Raw genomic sequence first — 9,984 nt, forward strand, 5'->3', positions numbered from 1 at the left:
TCAAAGATTGAATTTTAACAAATGAACTGCATGTTGGCATAGTCAAAATCCTCTTAGTCTCTAACTAAAATACACACAAAATTCATTCTTGCTGGGGGTGTTCAGAAACAATACCAAAAACCAATTAAACGATGTCTCAACATCTACAAAATAGTGACTAAGCAACCAGAAAAACAACGTTTCAGCATTGACAAAAGTAGTGATTAAGCAACTAGAAAACAACGTTTCGTAGCTGAAAGAGGACTTTAAGGTATGGATTGGAATCCAGGTTGGCTTCGGATGGAGTGTTTTTCCCTGGGTCAGTCAAATACAGCATCATCGAGTTTATAGCACGATCCGACTTCTGAAGTTGGATGATATCTGGGTCAGTCAGCACGGGTTGTACAGAGACTGTGTTGTCAGCCGGCTTGGCTGTAGCCTGTGCACGTATGACTGCCATTACCTCGGCTGTAGGTTGTACTGGCAGAGTGGCGAGCAGCCCGGAGGGGTCAGAGGACCACTGAGGGCCGTCCACAGCTCCGTCCTTGATAGCTGGTTTATCTGTCCCCGGCGACAGTACAGCATCTTTGGTGTGGGATCCTTGGATCTCTACACCTTGAACCACCAATGGTAGGTATCCGGTGGGCCCTGACTGTCTCAGCTCGCAGAGGAGGCTTTCTTGTTTAGTCAGAGTCGGGTTCACTGGTTGGGTGCTTTTGGTTTCACATGCTTTTGAAGGATTACTTACCGGGACTGTGTTCTCTGCTGAGAGACTGCCCAACAGTTGGACAGTCTGTGACTGTCTCAGGAGGCATGGGTATTGGCAGGGGTTTGCTCACTCTAGCCCACAATGTCTGTTCACCATAATCTATAATCGCGTCAAAGCGATTTATAAAATCCTGGCCAACCAAAAATGGGAATGAGTCAACCGGAGACACATGTTCCGGGTGGTATAGTGTCATCTCACCAACCTGCATGTGAACCATAGCTATAGCTGTTAGGGTTGTCCTCATTTCTGCGAGGCCCTGCAGCCCTATAGCACATTCTATGAGAGGTATTTCCCTGTGAACACCGTTAGCGGCAGTCCTGAGCTCCTCGAACAGTTTGGCTGACATAATAGTTATGTCGGCTCCACCGTCCAGTAGGGCTTCATGTGTGAGGACCCCTTCAAGTGTGATCGACAGGTAAGCTTTTTTAGCGACCCCCTTTCTGATCAGGTTACACAGGAACCTTGTAGGTTTTGGCCAACGTTTCTTCTTACGTTTACCTTTGCCTGTGTAATCCTGGTTTATCCGAACCGTTGGTGCAGTCGCTGCTGCTCCTGAGAGTTCGGTTTTTGACGGGCCGCCGTAATTGATGTATGAGATCACCCGCTCTCTGTGTGTTGAGGGGCTCTCATTGTTTGTAACAACAAGGTCCTGGTGGCTGTCCATGACAGCGGCAACGTTGTTGTTTGTGTCACCTTGATTTGTCTGAACCGTTAGCACAGCTGTTTCTGTTACTGACGTCTCAGTTTATGACGGGTCACCGTTAGTGATATGTGAGTGTACCCCCCCTTTTTCTGGTGAGGGTCTGTCAGAGTTTACAACAACAACGTCATGGTGACTGTCTGTGACAGCAGTAATGGTGTTGTTTGTGTGGTCTGACTCATTAGCAACGATATTGCCACACAACACGTCAGGTTGTTTGTCCGTGGCAATACCTTTCAATATTTCTAAGAACCGACGCACACTCTCTGTCTCGTCCGAGCTCAGAGGTGCCGGGCTCTCTTTCTGGACCCAGTGCTGTTTCTTTTTCATCTCAGGCTGTTCAGGCCGGCGTGGTAGTGGAGCAGGTCCCCTCCTCTGGGGTTCCCAGTGGGATCCCTGGTTGCATGGGTCACCTTTGGTGCCATACTTTTTACCCTTAGGGTGTGCGCCCCCCTTCTGGTACATTCGTTCATCCTCTGGTTTCTTGGGAAGCCATTTAGGATCTTGTCTGGACCAGGGGGCACAGGGGGTTTGGCTGCTGGGAAATCTTGTTTCCTCTCGCCTTTCTTGGGAGGGGGAGCTGAAGCTCTCATCCCTTCCAATTTTAATGAGTGGGAAGGAATCCTCTCACCTGGGAATACCTCAATGGGTGTTTTGGCCTGTGAACGGGCCTCAAAGAAATTCACAGTACAATTTTTTAATCTCACTGATGGTTTTCTCTTTGAAATTAGCCATCATCTGCACTGACATCCTTATGTCAGGGTGGAGATTTTTGCTGAAAATGAACTTAAACGTTTCCTCCTCCTCCATGCCGGTTTCGTTCCTGTAACCAAAATAAGCCTGCAAGATTCTGGAATAATATGCCCTGGGGTGCTCATTCTTACCTTGCATGACCTTGTCGGCAGCTGGTTATCCACCAGGTCATGCGCAAGGGGTATACTCTTTCATAAGAGCAGCACTTAACAGGCGGTAATCCTTACTTGTGGCATCAGGTTGACGCTCTATAAAGGAAAACACCATATTGGCTGAAGTGAGCCTGTTCAAACCCATTTTATCCTCAACTGTAGCGTTGGGATAGCTTTTTAATTGGAAGTCAAGGTCGTGCAGATAGGCCTTAGTGTCGGTCGAACCCAACGGCCCTGGCTCAAAGCGTTGGACATATTTCGCTATTTTATGCAATGCCACTATTGAGAGCGGAGGCTGAGGGATTGGTGGAGTTGGAACAAAATAATCACGTGGAGGTGATTCACCAGACTCACATGAAGGTAGCATAAGGGGATTATGTGTAGGAGGTACAGCAAAATCCTTCTGAGGTGGTGATGGTTGACCTGGACTCTGACCCAGTTCGTCTTTGAGTTCCAGACATCCTTGCCCCTCGTCAGAGATTTTATTTGTGGCTGCGGCAAGTTTTGCCTCACAGGCTGTTAAGCGTTTATGTGATGTATGACACTCACTTTGTAAACGCACGCCTTGTTGGACTAATGCCGCTTTTTCCAATATGCACTCATCCAGAGATTTTGATGTGAGCTGCAACCGTTGTTGCAGAACATCACTGTCTGAACACAGGGCTTGGTACTTAATCCCTCTTTCACGTAGCTTTTCCTCATATGAGTTTGCTTGTAACAACAGCTGAGCTTGTGAGATCTCTTTTTCACGTTTCAATTCATTCTCCCAGGTCTCCTTATCAAACTGAAACTGTGCTTTGAGTTTTAGACACTCCTCACATGTTGCCACGTGGTCCTCTGTCTCGCGCATCAACTTTATTTCAAGGGCTTCTGTCCTGTTGGCCTCAAGGTAAAATTTAGCTTTTAGCAAGAGTGCTATTTTAGCTAGCTGTTCATAGCCTGACTTTTTTATGGCTGCAGAAGTTACACTGCCTGCAACTTCCCTCAGCTCGTCCAATAACTCTGTTGAGTTCATGCAATCCACCTGTTCACCATATGGACATAAGGAATCTGTGAACATCTTCAGGGCTGTCTCCAGTCAGTCCTTTCCATCACATGGAGCAACATTAGCATTCTCAGCTTCTGTTAAATCTGCCATGGTTGTATTTAATGTTCAGCAAAACCTATCTGGTTAAACCTTCGCAATCCTAGAATTTTTCAACAGGTAAATGTTTATATTTAAGTGAGCAGTGAGTTTCACACACTATTTTAGCTCTGGGTTTTATCAACAGTACTGTTATAAGCCAACTTTCCAATAAATGGGCCCCTGTGTTTAGGCCTTACCCCATTACTATTGTAAGTAAACGCTTCCTTTGGCAGTGTTACTTAATATGAGCTTAATTCCAACAGATACAAGAGCCAGGCTAGTTCAGTGTTTATTTACTCCAATGCACTTAAAATTAAATAAACCTGTAATATTTTCTAAGAAGACTGACAGCAACTTTGTAGTTGTAAACGCTCCTTAAGCAGTTTAATTTACCAGAATTTGCTATTTAAACAGTAACTCATAAACCAAGCTTGACTAACAAAAAAATAAATGAATAAAAAGCGAGTTCGCAGCTCTCAGTTCTGAAAAACTGTTATACTCTGTGTTTCAACAGCAGGTGAAGCGGTGTAAGCTTACTTTTACTGGTAGGAGTCACTGACGACTTCCTGTGAACCGTCCTGTTGACATCCGGTTGTTAGCCGTTAGCTACGATCGAACCTGTTTCAAATCAGCATTTATGGACGGATTTAAAGCTTTACGTGACGTTGCTTCACAAGCACGCTCTTTATGCATAGACTCATGAGTTTAGGAACGTATGTCAGGGCTTTATTCAGCTTTTTAAACACAAAGGAAGACTCCGTTAAAAATGAGCTTCATTTCCGTGGTCACGTGACTTTACAGACATATGAACATCGGGGGTGGGCTTTTCGCACTGACGCCAGAGTGAGTGGACGTACACGGCGTTACATCACCAGGTTCTCAGCGAATCAGAACGTCCCACACAGCGGTTGTCGACCAATCACAGCTCGTGTGTACTCGCCTTAAGCTAGCAGTTAGCTTCAACAGTCCGGTCAAATTATCGCCCATTAAAGCTTAGAAAATGCACAATTTACTGTGAGAATGTAGCGAATCAGCATAGAAGCAGCTCTGAGTCGGCGCTCAGCTTCACAGACAACGTGTCACCATTCAAAACACGACTCGTTCGAGTCCAGTAACAGAACCAGGTCAGACCACGAACCCCCGTTCATGCTAGAGTTTCAAACAGAATGATGTGTCTGTCTCTTTGCTTACAGCATAATTACACACACAGAATGACAAGTTTTCAGCTTCAAAATGAACATCAACGCAATTCTGCATCTTTCTGAACACCACAGCCGTTAAATATGTCTGTATCAAGGTCAAAACTCAGACTTATTTATGCCAACATGACGCGTTATTTCACAATAACACAGGTTTCAGGTCACACATATAATTTATCTCTTCAGAAACGTTACGGGCCACCAATTATGTTATTTAAAACACGTACAGGCCACCAATTATGTAGTATGTCAGGACAGCAGTGCTGTGGACACACTACTAATTAATTATTCTTAAAGCTAGTTCAAGCACAGAGAATATTAATTGTTTAATTACAACGGATTATTTTCTTTTTCGAGTTAAATTTCTGCCATGTGACCGAGATAACTGAGTGGATTGTTTAATCAGTGACATGAGATGCCATTTTATCTTTGACCCATCAGAATAAATGTGGTCATTTATTTAACAGAATCAAAATTTAACATCAAAACATGTACACATTGATTTGCTGATCTGTTTCTGATTAATAAACTTGGCACGCTTTACTAACAAGACAACAGAACATTACTGATTGAGGCTGATTCACCTCTGAAGGCATCTAGATTACTGGCGAGTAGAAAAGTTAAAGAGGAGAAATAGATTTAAGGAGAAAGTTTTAGATGGATGATAATAGATGTGTGGACCCAGAACATTGCACCCTTCCTCCGACATCCAGCTCAGCTTTCCGGTACACTTCAGGACGTGCAGCGACTTTGTTACCTGAGATGGGGGATCCCACCACTCTGAAACAGAAGTCCATTAGTATGCTCCCTTTCCAGCATCTCCGGTTAAAGTAGCTGGGTGATCAGAATAAATGCATATACTCATGAGGTACTCGGTTCCACTGAATAAGCTTCCTTAGCAGTGGAGCATTTACTGCTCGGGTTGAGGGCACAGCGATGCGAGCTGTGACTCCGCTAAATGGAGGGACCCCTTGGCACATGGTCCCATCCATCCGCTGCTTAAGTGAGTCTCATCTCTGACCGAAATTTCCAGCAAGACTGGAAAAGACTAAGACTCATGAAGACTAAGACTGAAGACTTAGCCCTAAGACTTAAGACTCCGAATGAGTTCCAGGACTGAACTCCAGGACTGAACTCCAGGACTGAACTGAGTTCCAGGACCGACCTGAATAGTTCCACGAAGTGTTCCTTTTAAAGGGGTATACACTTCCTGTTACGTGGTACTTCCTGATAGGTTGAAACAACCATCAGGGGGGTGGTTCTAGTTATGTCAAGAGGGTCACTAGAAGTCAAGAGACAGCAGGAATGTTTAAAAAACGGTTAGTACAGACGGGAGAAATGTTATGACGAGGTGAGACAAATGCAGGTGCCAGTTGAAGTTATTTACTGTCTGCTAGTTTTAAAATCAAGATACTTCATTCTAATAACTCGGCTCTGTTTGTCTCTGACTTTCGACCGACATCACTACTCCTCATTCAGACAGAAGAGTAAATGCACAATTACTTTGTAAATAGGCATTTAACTGTATGATCAAAGTCTAATGAGGCTTAAAAATCATTAATACTGTTTCACAGTTGATTTAAATGAGTGGTTCACTTCAACATCTAGAAATGGTATGAACTAAACACACTTTTTGATTATCAAGATATTGTAAAATAGTAATGATAATATAAAAAAGAAGGGGGTTCTTTTAATTGATTAATTCAGGATACAATTAAATAGTCTCTTGATGAGATAATTTGTATTTCTGGATTCAAATCAATGAAATAACAGTTCTTGTCCCCCGAAGGTCTTCAGAGACAGATTGTTGTCGGAGGCCTAGTTCACTACATATATAAATAAACTGAATTGAATTTAATTGATCTGGTTTACACGCAACTGTACTTACATCGGGGATTTGAGAGATGAGCATGCTGACAAGTGAACACGTGTCTCATTCCAAGATTAAAAAAGATACAACCTGCATAATACTCGGGTTGCTGTTGGATGCTAACGGAATGTATCGTGGTAACGTAGGGAAAAACGAAAAAACACTGAAACATTTGAAACGAGCCGTACAAGCTATGTTGACCGTGTACAGTGCCAGGTTTGCAGGTAATGGTCATCTAATCGAGAACGTATACCCAATACGCGTCACTGTGTTGATGTTCGATCTCAAATGTTTCAGATGTTCTTGGTTCCCTAAGGTCTGAGACGATTCAGGATCCTTCGACCGCTGTATGTGTTGCCGAATGTGTATTCTCTGACGGAAAAGTAACTTGGGGGCGCCTTGTTACTTTTGTGGCATTTGTGTAACTGCTATCTGAGAGCAACCGTTCCACTAAAGGCTACGTAACAAGTGTTGCTACTGTGGTTTCGGAGTATCTGTGTTACACTCATATGGACTGGTTGCTTTCTAATGGTTCTTGGGTGAGTACGGTATTATTTCTTCGCTTACTTTTCAACATTTTTTTTTCTCGGCCTGACACTAATCACATTTCCTCTTCATACCAGGATTCGTTTATGCACGAGTTCCCGATCAAGTTTCAACCTGAAGGTTCTTGTACTGGTGGATCCTACGCTTTCTTAAAATGTTTAGTCGGAATGTGTTTGTCTTGGTGTGTGCCACATTACGTGCGATGTGCATTGATGTGTGCATAATAAAATATTTATTAAAACAAATACTGATGTACTCCATTATTGTATGATTGTTCTTTAATCGTATACAATGTATAACACTAAATAGCTTTTGTAATCACTCCATTGTACAACATAAGCACACGTTGGTGTGACTTGTACTTTTGCCACATACCTACGAAGGCTTATTCGAAATACACACAGATGGTTATACATGTCTAAATGCTATATTCCATAGCGTTAGGACCTAGAAATTTCTGGAACGCATCTAGCCATTGATCCAAGCGTACATCGCTTAAGAACCGTTCGAACGTTTCAGACGGGGCTTCGAACAACGGTTGAGTTGTACAAAACGTCCCCGAGTACCAAGGAACGCTTCTGAGACATCCATTGCCATGAACGGATCGGAGGCTTCCACCGCGATGAACGAGTCCGAGATAACCCCAGAAATAAAAGGATTGTAGACATTTACCGCGACGGACGACTCGGTGATTCCTCTGAAATGAAAAGATCGGAGGTGTCCGCTGCGACGAGCGGTTCCGAGATATTCTGCGAGATAAGGAGTTTTGAGTCGTCCACAGTGACGAACGATTCTGAATTATTTTCCAAGATAAAAAATTCTAAAGCATCCACTGTGACGGGCGATGTAAACTCCATGGGGAGGAACGGATCTAACCGTGTCGGTGTATAGTCAAGTGACGTCTCTCCGTTTGTTACCACGTCGAGGGATGCTCCGTCATGATCGCTAATTGTTTGCGTGTTTTGCGCCACTGGACACACGTCTAATATTTTTAATTTCCAATACAACGCATTCGGATTTGCGGAGTCTAACAGTATGTACATATAGCGTTTCTTCCTTATTTGCGTACGTGATAATATGCCCATCGCATGTAAGACGAGAAATACTTCTCGACATCTCTCGGTAATGTTGAAACGTTCGCTGATTTGTGAAACATAGTACGGTCCTGGGTGCTTGCGTATATATTCGTACATAGATTTTCGCGATACGCGAGTACGGTCTCGTTTGTTTTGGGTTTTATATGCAGCATTTTCACGTGGAGCATTGCGCTACAGATGAATTTGATACGGAAGTCATATGCAAAGCCTAATCCCAGCAATACGTTACATGTATCATTAAATCTACGTGGTATCTTCATCTGAGGCTCCGTCGTGTAGATGAACAGATGCTGAGAAATATTCATCAAATAAAACCTGAGACAGGTGCTCACATTTGAATAGGTGACTTATAACAGTACTTTTGTGTAAACCCAAAGCTAAAATAGTGTGAAACTCATTGACATTTGAATACAATTATTTACCTGTAAAAATATCTGAAGCTGGCAATTGTTTAATCCGGAAAAAGTGCTGAACGGTGAATAACCATGACAGGTGTCAGGGAAAAAGACTTTGATCCTTATGGGATCAAGGACAGATTGGAAGATGCGTTAGCGCTGCTGACAGCTTCCTTACATCCATATGGCAAACGGGCGGACTGCATGAACCCAAAAGAGTTGTTGGACGATCTGATGGAGGTTGTAGAAGTTGTGACCTCTACAGAAATTACATTGTCAAGTTATGAAAAGCTGGCTAGAATTGCAATTTTGCTGAAAGAATCATTCTATGCAGTTGTTAGGAAAGCTGATGACCTTGCACTAAGGTTATACAGTGAAAAAGAGGTGGTTCAGAAGATTGAAGAACACTTCCTTCAATTTAAAAGTGAACACGAGGTCCTCACAAGAAAACATTCTGAACAGATGTTTCAATCACGGCAATATGCAAATGCAGAAATTGGTTCGCTGAATAGCAAAATACAGTTACTTAATGCATCACTATCTGAAGCCAGGGATGCTAAAGAGCTGTGGCCAGTGAATACTTTGCATTAAGACGGGATCACGACGAGAAAATGTCACAAGTTTCCCGCTGCAAAGGTGAAATAGATGTGCTTAAAACACAACTTGAGGATTGCAAAGCGGAAAGGGCGGTATTGCTCCATCATTGTCGGCATTTACAAGGTGAATGTCAGACATCACAGGAACGCCTTAAGGCTTGTGAGGAGAAGCTCAGAGCAGCAACAAACAAGATTTCTGACGTGGGGCGAGTTTGTCTGGAACTCAGAGAAGACCGTGGACAGAGTTCAGGTCACCCACAAACACCTCAGAAAGACGTTGTTGCACCTCCTGCTCTTAATCCACCCTCATCTCGGGCGGTAGGAACAGACCTAAACAGGTCTCTTCCACCGAACGTGCGACAGTGTGCAGTGAATGTGTTCGAGGCATGTTCTAAGACGCCCATAGAAGTGTTTCCTGGTGTAAAGGTTAAACCCCACTGCCTAGAAATGGAAGGACGGAGTGCGTTGACACCTCCTCCTAAAACAAGCGAGAAAAGGCAGTATTTTCAAACTGACAAACCACGTAATGATGGTGCACGCTGGGACAAAAAGGCTCCTCTTTCAGAGGATGAGCGTGATGATTGTAAATGGGATATGCGTAGGACGCAAAGATATGGGATCCAAGAGGACCCATATTATCAGGGGAAATCCGAAGAGGAACCCCCAAAAGACGTACCTAACCCTCCCCCACCTCGGACGAACCGAACCGAGGCGATAAAATCACAAAGGTCCCAGGAGCAAAGCCCTACACCTCTGAGCTCGGAGGAGACAGAGAAAATACAAAGGTTTGTAGAAACTTTGA

Source organism: Nematolebias whitei, chromosome 15 (assembly GCF_014905685.2).
Source record: "Nematolebias whitei isolate Nwh7 chromosome 15, NemWhi1, whole genome shotgun sequence".
NCBI lineage: Eukaryota > Metazoa > Chordata > Actinopteri > Cyprinodontiformes > Rivulidae > Nematolebias > Nematolebias whitei.